The following is a 13,791-nucleotide window of genomic DNA, read 5'->3' on the forward strand; positions in this document are numbered from 1 at the left end:
CACTTTAAAATAATCTAGAAGTGTGAAGCTCCTTCCCCTCTATGCCCCATCAGCCCCCAGTTTAGAAAATGTGCCTCTAGGAGCTGGTCACAATCTGCTGTGCTCCAGCAATACATTTATTCATTAGATTTTTTAGCTTTATTATTTTATAACATCTTTTTACACTTATTAGGTACCCTTCGCCACCTCTCTAAAGGTGGGGTCCGGGTACCTGGCGCCCTGTCCTTACTAGAAGGCAGGAAGGAGTGCACAGTACTTATACTAAAAGCACTGACAGCTCCTTACCGCCACAGCACATCTCCACAGCAAGAAGAAGAGAGTGCTGACCTGCCGAGAGAGACTCCTAGGGGAGCGCAGTGAGTATGTAGCTGCGCATCCCCCGGCTCCCCCCTCCCTGTTGCCAGAGCGCTTGCAACGGAACCCAGACACACATGTAACAAGTGTGGGTATTTTCTGCACAGAATATGGGTCTGATGTGAATCCCTTTCAGACTCTGTATTTTTACATGACGACTAGGTTATTAGCGCACTGCTCCCTGCCTTAGCTCTTATGCATTCAGCCCCCGCTGGCAGCATTGTGGGGCTGGCACAAGGTAATGACAGAAGCCATTTTGGGAGACCTTGGCATTAAGAAGGGGCGGAGCCTATATCAGCGCGGGCTCTCTATCTCTCTCAAATCTAGCGGCATACAGCAGTAGCTAACAGCGTGTCTGCCGTTTTGTGTCCTTTAATGCCTGCAACCTCCGCTGCCCAGCGCTTGTAGTACAAGTTGTGCTCAGCGCTGCTCCCTGCCTTCAATAGTACTCCTTCAGCCCCTGCTGGACACGCATTTAGCAGAGGCAGCAAAGCGGGGCTATGGCTACATAGAAGCCACTTTGGGAGCCCTTCGCATGAGGAAGGTGCGGAGCCTAATCGATGGGCTCTCTATATTCTAAGCGGCATAGAACTGTTACAACAGTGTGTCTGCCGTCTTTATTTCTGTATGCCTGCATCTCTCCCTGTTAGGTAGTGTTGCAGTTGTTTAAAGAGAGGGCTGGATTCTCCTACTTCCAATTCTTGAAGAAAATGATATACACTAGAAGGTGTATAGTGAGCAGGGGATCTGATCTGTGAATGGGGAGTGAGGTTTCTCCTCCTCTGTGTCCCAACATCAGGCTTCTGTTTTTCTACACTGTATACTATCTATATATTGTATATGTAAAGTCTGAATACAGTCTGTGTGAAGTAGTGTGTACATTAATGACAAGCAGTAGGCTTCTCAAAAGGATGTTTGTTCTAAATGTAATTACAAACAAACTAAGCCACATGCTTCTGGCTCAACGTTATGTAATTGCTGGTTTAGTAATAGCCCCTTCTGTGGCTATTACTGCCTCACCCTCTCCTTCATGGGCCGCCTACATGATAGCGCTGAGGCTAATAGGTCTCCCTGGGTGGCGGGGTTAACCAAATCTCTAGAGGTTATAGGTACCGCTGCTACTGTACCCTCCATTTGTTATCAATTGAAAGAAGTTGGAGGAGGACGGCTCTGCGAATCAGAACTTAGAATACATCTCTACGGAGGTGGAACCTATAATTCTGGCGGTCCAGCAGGTCCTAAATTTACCTGGGGACTCAGTTCCTGCTACTTAGGAATTTAAACTTTTTGATAAAAAAGGTTGGCTGTTTTTCCCTTCTCCCAACAGCTTCACGAATAGCTTTCAGCGGCCTGGAAACAACTGGATAAGAGGTTCCAGATTCCATGTCGCTTCCCCCCCAGCTATCCATTGCCATCATCTATGATGGAAAACTGGGAAACATCTCCTCCAGTAGATACGTCTGGTTGTGGTCTCTCTAAGAAAACAACGCTTCCAATGCCGGGTGCTATGTTACTTAAAGGATCCCTCTGATCGTAGTTGGAACTACACTGCAATTTATTTATACTACGGGGGGGGCTCTACTTAGACCCTACGCTTGTTAGCATCTGGTTTCACAAGGCGGTAGTTGGCTGGGCAGACCAGTTGATTACGAGCTGGGACTCCGGTACTTCCAGAGCAGATCCATACTCGCAGTGCTTGCTTCGGCAGCACATATACTAAAATTGGTACGATACAGAGAGAATTAGCATGGCCCCTGCACAAGGATGACACGTAAATTCGTGAAGCGTTCCATATTTTTTAAAATATCCGCTTCTGCCTTTTCTGCCCGCGGAGTTCTCTGGTTGCGCTCTTGGCAGGTGGACGCAGAATCCAGTAAGGCTGTTGTAGGTTACAGTTCACTGGTAATATGCTTTTGGGCCCAGAATTAAAAAGAAAAAGAAAAAAAAAAAAGTAATGGATAAGGCTCGAGGTGCTTCCAGGTAGGCACGGGGCAGAAGAGGTAGCGGTCGCTCACATAGGTTTGTACGTCAGGTACAGAAACCAGCTAAGAAACTCGCCACGGAACTCCTGTGATGGGGGCTCGCTTAAAGACTTTTCAACAGGCCGGGTCGGCAGGAGGATATCCAGTCTCTGCAACACAGTGCTAGTTCCGGTTGCAGGGGATCAACGTGCTATGGGGTTTTACTCCAGACATTTGTGTGGTGCCGAAGACGGATGGTTCAGTCGGACCCATCTTAAACCAGAAGTTTTTTAAACCAGTATCTGAAGATGTATCGTTTCAAAATTGAGTCACTTCAGTCTGTCTTTGCGAGCCTGGAACCAGTGGAGTTCCTAATTTCCCTGGATATAAAAGATGCCTATCTACATGTTCCCAATTGGGAACCACATCAAGCCTTCCTGCATTTTTACATATTGCAAGATCACTATCAGTTTTGGGCATTTCCATTCGGATTATCCTCGGCTCCCCGCATTTTCACCAAACTCATGTCAGTCATGATTACTCTCCTTCGGTTGTCGGGAGTGTACATAATCCCTTATTTGGAACACCTGTTACTCAAGGCTCTTATCGGTATCCCTTCTATAAAACCATGCCTTTACTGACAATTCACACTCTAACACGGTTGGATAATCATCTTCAAGAAATCAAATCTCATTCCGTCCCAGAAGCTCCTGTTTCTGGGCATGATCCTGGATACGGCATCACAGAAGGGGCATCACAGAAGGTCTTTCTTCCGATAGACAAAGCCCGGGATATCCGGTTGTTAGTTCAACTGGTCCTCACAACAAAGAAGCTGTCCCTACTTCTTTGCGTCTCTTGGGGAAGATGGTAGCTGCTTTCGAGGCACTACAGTTCGGACGGTTCCACTCCAGAGTGTTTCAGCTGGCCCTGCTGGTCACAAGGGTCAGGGTCTCGTCTGCTTCTACAGCGACAAATCTGTCTGAGCCAGGTTACCAGAGTGACCCTCCTCTGGTGGACACAATCCAACAATCTTTTAGCGGGCCAAAATTTCGGAGTGTGGGACTGGATCATCGTAACAACGCATGCCAGCCTTTGAGGATGGGGAGCGGTAGCCCTCGATTATCATTTTTAGGGTTGATGGTCCCCTCTGGATCAGAAGTGGCCCATAAATGTGTTGGAACTCAGAGCGATCTACAATGCTCTGATAGAAGCAACGGAGTTGCTAAAGACTCGTCCGGTAAGAGTTCAGTCCGACAATGCTATGGCTGTTGCTTACATCAACCGCCAGGGTGGGACTCATAGTCGCAAGGCCATGGGAGAAGTATCTCAGATTCTCCGGTGGGGGAAAAAAAAAAAAAAATCCTGTTGGCGGTATTCATCCAGGGTGTGAACCACTCGGAAGCAGATTACCTAGGTCACCAGGATGTACATCCCGGGGAATGGAAGCGTCATCCAAACTAGTTCAAAGCGCTGATATGACGATGGGGGTGTTTTCAGGTGGACCTCATGGAGTCAGGATTGAATCATCAATTCCCACTATACGTGTCAAGAACTCGAGATCTGCAGGCGGAGGCAGTAGACGCTCTGACAGTTCCATGGATCTACAACTTTGTTTACCTTTTTCCTCCGATTCCAATTCTTCCTTCTAAAAAAGGATAAGACACGAGTCAGCCTTTGTCTTTCTCGTGGCTCCGAACTGGCCTCGGAGTAGTTGGTTCTCGAACCTTTGATCCCTACTGGTAGATGACTCGTCGCCCCTTTCTCGGCGCATGGATCTTCTACAGCAGGGTCCTTTCGTCCACCCCAACTTAGCACAACTGCGTTTAACGGGGTGGCTCCTGAAACCGATATCTTAGGACGCAGAAGCATCCCAGACTCGGTGATTCCCACCATACTGCGCGCCAGGAAGCCAGTTTTGGCTGCGCATTGCCGCATCTGGCGATCTTATATCGTACGGTGTTCCAGTCGGGGTCTTCCGTCTAGGACTTTTCAGTTGTCCCGGTTTCTGTATTTTCTTCAGAGGGGACTAGATTCTGGCTTTCGCCTTTGAACTTTCAAGGTTCTGCCATTTCTATTTTCTTTCAACGAAAATTGGCCCTCATTCCTGAGGTGCAGCCGTACCTTTAAGGGGTCTTGCGTGTGCAGCCTCCTTTTGTACCTCCGATAGCTCCCTGGTACTTAGACTTAGTGCTTCTGTTTCTTCAGTTGTCCAGGTTTGAACCTCGGAAGAGGTTGATATTAAGTACTTGTCTTGGAAGACTATCCTCCTCCTGGCTCTAGCTTTGGCTGGTAGAATTCGGTATTGGGTGCTCTGTCCTATAAGCCACCTTATGTTTCATGCTGATTGAACGGAACTCTGGGCGTTAGCCGCCTTCCTTCTCAGGGTTGTGTCGGCTTTCCATATCAATCAGCCTATTGTGGTACCGTCTTTGGTGGAGGACTCCAGTGTTTCTTCTACTTTGGATGTAGTTAGAGCTATCCGCATCTATATGCCAGGACAGCGTCCCTCCGCAAGTCGGAATTGTTGTTTTGTCCTCCTATGATGCTGTTCGGAGTGGTTGGCCAGTGTCTAAGCAGACATTGGCACGTTGGATTATAGGCTTCTGTTCGAGCTGACTGTTGGCCTTCATCCATTTAGACTCATTCCACACGTTCTGTGGGTGTGTCATGGGCGGCCGGTGGGGTGCCTCCACGTCACAATTGTGCCGTGCGGCTATTTGGTCTTCAGTTCACACGTGGGTGAAATTTTACAGTTTTGATACGTTTGCTGCTTGGGCATCAAGTTTTGGCTGCCTGGTTCTGCAGGTTCCGCAGAGTGCTCCCGCCCGTGGGGAAAACTTTGGGACATCCCCAGCGTAAGCAACTCCAGTGTCCCCTAGTGGATGAAAGAGAAAATGGGATTTTGGTACCTACCGGTAAATCCTTTTCTCTGATTCCACAAGGGACACTGGACGCCCACCTCTGCGCTCTATGCCTGCTTGTTTGGTTTGTTCCGTATGTTGTATGTTTTGATTATTGTGTGTTCTTCTCTCCCTTTTACTCCGCTTGTTCTCCATCTCCTCTCGGTCTTCATTTTCTAAACTGGGGACTGATGGGGCATAGAGGGGGAGGAGCTTCACACTTCTAGATTATTTTAAAGTGCCAGCTCCAGTTATCCACACCTCTATACCCCAGCGTAAGCAACTCCAGTGTCCCCTGTGGAATCAGAGAAAAGGATTTACCGATAGGTACCAAAATCCCATTTTCTGTATTGTATGTGACTTATGCTAGCGCAGACTGTCTATGCCTTTTCATCTCAACTGTCAGTTTATATCTATCCCTTTTCTTTACAATCTGCCCTAATACAGGTGTAGTTAGGGTGGTTGTTAGACCTCACATATATATATATTATAGTGTTCCCTCTAGCTCCGGCGGGAGGCAGGGCGCCGGAGCTAGAGAGGGCATGCCCGTGCGCGCGCCCGAGAAGGGGGCGTGGTCATCGGAAAAGGGGGCGTGTCTATAAGACGCGTCCCCTTTTCGTCACTCTTGGGGGCGTGCCCGGCACTTACGGACACGCCGGGCAGCCCCCAAGCCCTGCAGACAGGGAGAATAGATGCCGGGCGCATGCGCCCGGCGTCTATTCTCCGGCGGTGACAGGGTCACCGCATGTTTCTCCACCCGCGGGACACTGCGTCCCGCGGGTGAGAACGGCTCCCGCAGGCTCTGAGGGCAGGGCGTTTTTGCCCTCCTCCTGGAGGGCAGGGTGCTTTTTGCCCTCCAGAAGGAGGGCAGGGCGCTGCTCCCCACTAAAACAGCCTAGCGGGAACGCTATATATATATATATATATATATATATATGTATATTTGCGAAGTCTGTCACATACGGTTGTGTGCTGCACAGTGCCATGTTTTTTGGACCAGTGAGTTGCATACGTGGTGAGTGGGGTCTGACAGCTATTTAGCCCTAGTCAGAACCAGTGCAGCGCTACCTGATTTTCCTATATATATAGTCAGGTGCATAAATATTGGGACATTGACAGAATTTTCATATTTTGGCCTCTATTCACCACCACAATGGCTTTGAAATGAAACAAACAAGATGTGCTTTAACTACAGATTTTCAGATTTAATTTGAGGGTAATTACATCCAAATCAGGTGAACAGTGTAGGAATTACAACGGTTTCAATATGTGCCTCCCACTTTTTAAGGGGCCAAAAGTAATGGGACAAACTAAACAATCCTAAATCTAACTTTCACTTTTTAATACTTTGTTGCAAATCCTTTGCAGGCAATTACAGCCTGAAGTCTGGAACGCATAGACATCACCAGACACTGGGTTTCATCCCTGGTGATGCTCTGCCAGGCCTCTACTGCAAATGTCTTCAGTTCCTGCTTGTTCTTGGGACATTTTCCCTTCAGTTTTGTCTTCATCAAGTGAAATGCATGCTCAATCGGATTCAGGTCAGGGGATTGACTTGGCCTTTGCATAACATTCCACTTTTTAGCCTTAAAAAACTCTTTGGTTGCTTTTGCAGTATGCTTCGGGTCATTGTCCATCTGCACTGTGAAGCGCCGTCCAATGAGTTCTGAAGCATTTGACTGAATATGAGCATATAATATTGCCTGAAACACTTCAGAATTCATTCTGCTGCTTTTGTCAGCAGTCACATCATCAATAAATACAAGTTTACCAGTTCCATTGGCAGCCATACATGCCCACGCCATGACACTACCACCACCATGCTTCACTGATTAGGTGGTATGTTTTGGATCATGAGCAGTTCCTTTCCTTCTCAATACTCTTTTTTTCTTCCCATCACTCTGGTACAAGTTGAGGTTTGTCTCATCTGTCCATAGGATGTTGTTCCAGAACTGTAATGGCTTTTTTAGATGTTGTTTGGCAAACTCTAATCTGGTCTTCCTGTTTTTGTGGCTCACCAATGGTTACATCTTGTGGTGAACCCTCTATATTCACTCTTGTGAAGTCTTCTCTTGATTGTTGACTTTGACACATATACACCTACCTCCTGGAGAGTGTTCTTGATTTGGCCAACTGTTGTGAAGGGGTTTTTCTTCACCAGGGAAATAATTCTTCTGTCATCCACCACAGTTGTTTTCCAGCGTCTTCCGGGTTTTTTGGTGTTGCTGAGCTCTCCGGTGCGTTATTTCTTTTTAAGAATGTTCAAAACAGTTGATTTGGCCACACCTAATGTTTTTGCTATCTCTCTGATGGGTTTGTTTTGATTTTTCAGACTAATGATGGCTTGCTTCACTGATAGTGACAGCTCTTTGGATCTCATATTGAGAGTCGACAGCAACTGATTGCAAATGCAAATGTCACACCTAGAATCAACTCCAGACCTTTTACCTGCTTAATTGATAAAGAAATAATGAGGGAATAGTCCACACCTGTCCATGAAATAGCTTTTGAGTTGATAGTCCCATTACTTTTGGCCCCTTAAAAAGTGGGAGGCACATATAGAAACCGTTGTAATTCCTACACCGTTCACCTGATTTGGATATAATTACCCTCAAATTAAATCTGAAAGTCTGCAGTTAAAGCACATCTTGTTTGTTTCATTTCAAAGCCATTGTGGTGGTAAACAGAGGCCAAAATATGAAAATTCTGTCAATGTCCCAATATTTATGCACCTGACTGTATATACTGTATGTGTGTGTATGTATGTATGTATGTATATGTGTGTGTATGTATATGTATATATATATATATCATATATATATATATATATATATTGTGGGACATGTCTGACCAGGAAGTCGAGCTCAATGCTGCACCCACTCTGCTATCCTGCAAGCTATGTGCTGCAGGAGTAAATAAGGAGTATTTATCTAAGGATAGGTTATGTATGAGGTGCTATCAGCTATCTGGCCCCTCAAACCCTCCAACTACGGGACAGGATCCCCCTTGGGCAGTGTTTTCTCAGTTACTGGCCTCCATTGCGGGCCGCCTAGCGGTCCGGACGTTTTACCCCATATGGGTTTCCTCGACAAGCCATGCCTCCCCCTCAGGGTATCCCACATGTTTTGCAGTCTACTCCTGTACCACAGACTGTCACTCCCTACCAGGGATTACCGCAGTACATGGGTATGCAGTTGGGAAGCCGGCAGACCTAACCCCGACAGTCGGCTTCCCGACTGCTTAATACCGGCGAGGGTTAAATGACAGGCATCTAAATCTAGACGCCTGTCATTTTACCCGAACAAAGAGATGCCGGGCTCCGAGCGCAAACAGCTGCGGGGGGGGGGAGTTAGGTTAGGGGTTCTCTTGGGGGACTTAGGGTTACCCACCCCCCGGGAGGTTAGGGTCAGGCTAGGGGGAGGGAGGGTTAGGGTTAGGCACCCCCCCCCTGGGAGACTTAGGTTTAGGCAGCGGAGAAGGGGGGGTTAGGTCTAGGCACTTAGAGGGGGGATTACGGTTAGGTACTGGGGGGAAGGCTAGGGTTAGGCACCCCTAAGGGAGGGTTAGGGGTAGAATAGGTTAGTGAATACTTACCTTTAGGACAATCAGGATTTTCATTCTTGTCGGGCTGTTGCTGTCGGGATTTGAACCGCCGGCCAGCGGTCCGGCGGTAAATCATACCGATTCCAGTACATGCAATCCCCTCAGGTACCACAACAGTCTGTCATTCCCTTCCAGGGACTGCCAGTAACTGTACAGCCACCCTGGGTGGACGTTTTATCTAATTCAGTACAGAGTTTGGCAACTTCCTCCGCAGCCTTCCAGACCATGTTGCAGAATGAATAACCTAAAAAGGCATCTAAACGCCCTGAATTGTCGTCTCAGTCTACTCAACTCTCAGACACAGATGTGTCATTAGATGACGGGGAGGTGGATGATGCATCTGATTCCGATTCCCCTCCACAGGAGGTGGAACCTAAATCAAGTTCCTGCTTTGGTGCGTGCGGTCCGATCCATTCTAGTTATAGAAGAGGTTGAGCCTGCTCCTAAATCCAAATACCCTCAGTTTAAACAGGTAAAGGTGTCTTTGGAAGTTTTCCCTCTCGCTAACCAGTTAGTAGACCACATGGCGGAGGCCTGGCAATCACCTGGTAAGAGATATCAGCTGCAAAAGAGTTTGGCCTCATGTTATCCATTCCTTGAGGGTCACTGCAAGCAGTGGGAATCACTGTCTGCAGTAGATTCTCATGTTACTCGCTTGATAAAAAGTGCTATGTTACCTATGCCTTCCATTTCAACACATGGGAAGGTGGAGACGTGCCTGAAATCACTTTACTCTCTCTCAGGAGCTGTTGCCCATCCATCCATGGCTATCTCATGGGTGGCCAAGGCGATAGAGAGCAGGGCAAATGTTCTGGAGGACACCTTCCCCGAAGAAGTTCCTGAGGCTCAGAGGTCTTTGGTGGGCCACATGAGAGATGAGGCTGCTTTGGATGCCAGTCTTCTGACCTCCAGAGTCTCGGCTGCGGCGGTGTCTGCTCGCCACTCCTTGTGGCTACGCTCTTGGAGGGCAGATGCTGATTCCAAAAAGGGCCTGGAGGCCTTGCCCTTTAATGGGGAGATATTGTTTGGCCCGAACCTGGACAAAATTGTAAACACACTGGCTAAGTCAGCTTTTCTGCCATCAGCCTCTGCGCCTTCTAAGGCTAGAACCTCTTCCTTTCGGTCCTTTCTTGCTCAAGGAAAGGCCAAAAGACAGTATTTTCCTAGACAATCAGCGGCCAAATCAACCTCCAAACCTAAGAAACAGGCCTGGAGCGCCAGACGCCCTACTGCCAAGTCAGAGGATAAACCTGCTTGATGGGACGTGCCTTCCTCTGGGTGATCCCAGGGTGGGAGGCCAACTTCTTCAGTTCGCGCAGTGCTGGTGTCAAGCCACCAAGGATGCTTTGGTAAAAGAGTGGCCTCTCTGGGGTACCCTCTCTCATTCCGTCGAAGACCTCCCCTACAGTTTTTCTGCACAAGCCCTCCCTTGGACAAGAACATAGCCTTGCAGATACAGGAGGCCATAGAGTCCTTGCTGAAAGCAGGGGTAATTGTACCAGTTCCACTGCCTCAAACGCGGGACTGGCTACTATTCTACTCTGTTTCTGGTTCAAAAGCCGAATGGGTCTCTTCGGTCTATCCTCAACCTAAAATCTCTGAACAAGTTCCTCAGGGTGCCCAGGTTCAGGATGGAAACTTTACGATCCATCATACTGGCTATGGAACCTGGGGATTACATGGTGTCCCTGGATATTCAGGATGCATACCTAGTGTTCACTCTAGCTCTGGCGCGAGGCAGGGCGCCGGAGCTAGAGAGGGCATGTTAGTGCGCGCGCGTCCGAGAAGGGGGCGTGGTCATCGAAAAGGGGGCGTGTCTGTAACTTTTCTTCTAACTGTCAGCTTTATTACTGTCCCTGTCCTTTCTGCTAAGCCCTTGCGGTGCGGTGCTGCAGGGTGGTCTCTCGCCTATTTAATATATAATTGGTGAGAGGGGTCACATACTTGGTGCCATCATGTCTGAAAGTGATTTTCCTCTCCGACTACAGTGTGCTACATGTAAAATACCGTTAGCGGAGGGGGAGGGTAGCGCGGAGGGCCTCTGCCGGCAGTGTTTGTCTATGGCACGGCCTATTACGGTTACAGCACTGGTACAGGAGCCGCCCTGGGCTTGTTTCGCTCAGGCGCTTACAACCTTGGTGGGCCAGTTAGCTCCGCAGCCCGCGTTTCCGCCTATGGGTTTGTCCCAACAGTCAGTGGTGTTGTCACCCATGCAGGGTTTCCCACGACAATTGGTGGTACCCCACAGTCTCCCTATTTCCCCGCTCCCGGTTTCTCAGGAGCCGGCGTGGGTTAACTCCCTGACGAGTTCTGTACAGCACTTGTCGGATGTGTTGCAAGGGGAGTCTGTGATGCGGCCACATAAACGGCCGGTGGCGTCTCTGTCGGCTCCTTATGAGGATGACGAGGGGAGGTCTGATGATGGAGAGATACTGGATCCTTACGATCAGGAACCTCTCCATGCTAAGGATGCTGACGCTAAGTCCAAGGTATATATTCCTGGACTTATTCGGGCACAGCCTTGGTGATTGAGGACGAAGTTCCCCCAGCGGCTAAATCAAAGTATGCCTTTTTTAAAGATGTGAAGGGCGATGCCACAGTCTTTCCTCTTTCGGGTCAGTTAGTGGACCATTTAGAGGAGGCGTGGAAACAGCCTGGCAAAAGATACCAGCCGCAGAGGCGCCTGGCAGTGGCTTATCCGTTCGCGGATAATTATTTTGCAAAGTGGGAATCCCCTCCACAGGTGGATTCTCACGTGACCCGTCTTGTCCGTAGTGCCACATTGCCGATGCCATCCATGTCCTCCCTTAAGGATGGTACGGACCGCAAGGTGGAAATCTGCCTGAAGTCCGCTTATTCCCTTGCGGGGGGGGGGGCAGCACGGCCGGCTATGGCCATTTGCTGGGTTGCCAGAGCGATGGAGCGCTGGGCGGATTCATTAGAGGCGTCTTTTGATTCTGACTGTCCAGCCGAACAGGCGGAGTTGATTGGTAATCTCCGTGATTCGGCCACGAGGCGGCCTTAGACATTAGTACTCTGGTGTCTAGAATTTCTTCAGCAACGGTGGCTGCTCGTCGCACCTTGTGGCTGCGATCCTGGAAGGCGGACGCAGATTCCAAAAAGGGTTTGGAGGCGTTGCCATTTACTGGAGAAGTTCTCTTCGGTCCGGATCTGGACAAGATTGTGGCCACGCTGGCGGCAGCCAAATCGGCTTGTCTCCCGTCGGCCGCTGCTCCTTCTGGTTCTGGACCATCGTCCTTTAGGTCTTATAGGGCCCAGGGCAGGCCCAAACCACAGTCTTTTCCTCGACAGGCTGGCCCTAAGAAATCGGCCAAGCCCCGGAAGCAGGCATGGAGTACCAGACGTCCGGCCCCTAAGCCAGATGACAAGCCTGCGGCCTGACGGTGTGGGCCTCCCTTTGGGGGATCCCAAAGTGGGAGGCCGCCTGCTGCAGTTCGCCCAGTGTTGGTCGGTCACTACGACAGATACTTGGGTTCTCGAGGTGGTCTCCCACGGGTACGCCCTCTCTTTCCGGCACAGACCCCCGGCTCGATTCTTCACCACGGGTCTACCATCAGACCGGAACAAGGCTATGGAGCTGCGGAAGGTATTGCACACTATGCTTCAGGCTGGAGTTATAGTGCCTGTTCCATTCTCCCAGAGGGGCCAGGGCTTCTATTCAAATCTTTTTTTGGTACAGAAACCCAATGGGTTGTATCGTCCGATTCTCAACCTCAAGGCTCTCAACAAGTCTTTGCGGGTTCCGAAGTTTCGGATGGAGACCCTACGGTCCATCATTCTGGCGCTGGAACCTGGGGACTACATGGTGTCATTGGACATACAGGACGCTTACCTGCATGTCCCTATTCTTTTGCGCCATCAACTGTTCCTCAGGTTTGCAATCCGCAGCGACCACTTCCAGTTTCGGGCGTTACCTTTTGGCCTGGCGACAGCACCACGTGTGTTCACCAAGGTGATGGCGGTCACGGCGGCTTCTCTGCGGCTGCAGGGAGTCCGCATGTTGACGTACTTGGACGACCTTTTATTGGTGGCAGGATCTCCAGAGCTCCTTCTACGCCACTTGGACCTGACCATTGCGCTACTGCAACGGCACGGCTGTCTAATCAACTGGCAGAAGTCCACTCTAATCCCGTCTCGGCGGATTCTGCACCTCGGAGCCTTATTGGACTCAGAACAGAAAAGGATCTTCGTGATGGAGGAAAAGATCTCTGCTTTACAGTCGAAGGTGCGCAGTTGTCTGCACAGCCGCCGGGTGTCTCTACACTGGGTGATGAGGTTACTGGGCTCCATGGTGTCGGTGTTCGACATAGTGGAATATGCCCAGTTTCACTCCAGACCTCTGCAGCACCTGATCCTGTCAAAGTGGAACGGGCTGCCTCAGTCTCTAAAGTTCCAGACGATTGTGCTCACCCCGGAGGTTCGCCTGTCCCTTGCGTGGTGGTTAAAGACGACCCACCTCAACAAGGGACGTCCGTTCTGGGTTCCAAATTGGGTCCTGTTGACAACGGACGCCAGTCTTCGGGGCTGGGGAGCAGTTTCGGGTCCACACTTGTTCCAGGGCAGGTGGACGCCGACAGAAGCGGAGCTTCCAATCAATATCTTGGAACTCCGTGCGGTCTTCAATGCTCTCCAGCAGGCACATCGGGTTCTCCAGGGTCGTCCGGTACAGGTCCAGTCGGACAACGCTACCACCTTGGCCTACATAAACAGGCAAGGAGGAACACGAAGTCGGGCGGCTCTCGTGGAGGTCTCTCGGATCCTGGTATGGGCGGAGCGCAATCTTCCGGCCATATCAGCGGTCTTCATCCCGGGAGTGCTAAATTGGGAGGCGGACTTTCTAAGTCGCCACAATGTTCATCCAGGGGAATGGTCCCTGCACCCGGACGTTTTTCAACTGCTGGTGAACAGATGGGGTCTTCCAGAGATCGACCTCATGGCGTCCCGGCACAACA

The 13,791-nt window shown here is 49.8% G+C and overlaps 1 protein-coding gene and 1 non-coding gene across 2 annotated transcripts in view; both read left to right on the plus strand.

Annotated features, from left to right (window-relative positions):
• Positions 1-13,791, plus strand: part of MEIOC (meiosis specific with coiled-coil domain) — a 114,337-nt gene that overhangs the window by 9,685 nt on the left and 90,861 nt on the right. The gene's annotated exons all lie outside the window — the stretch shown is intronic.
• Positions 2,047-2,153, plus strand: LOC148525630 (U6 spliceosomal RNA). Its single transcript, XR_015878260.1, has one exon. It is a non-coding gene; the product is annotated as a U6 spliceosomal RNA (small nuclear RNA).

The sequence above is a fragment of the Taudactylus pleione genome, unplaced genomic scaffold (assembly GCF_031769625.1).
Source record: "Taudactylus pleione unplaced genomic scaffold, aTauple2 ptg000102l, whole genome shotgun sequence".
NCBI classification, from domain to species: domain Eukaryota; kingdom Metazoa; phylum Chordata; class Amphibia; order Anura; family Myobatrachidae; genus Taudactylus; species Taudactylus pleione.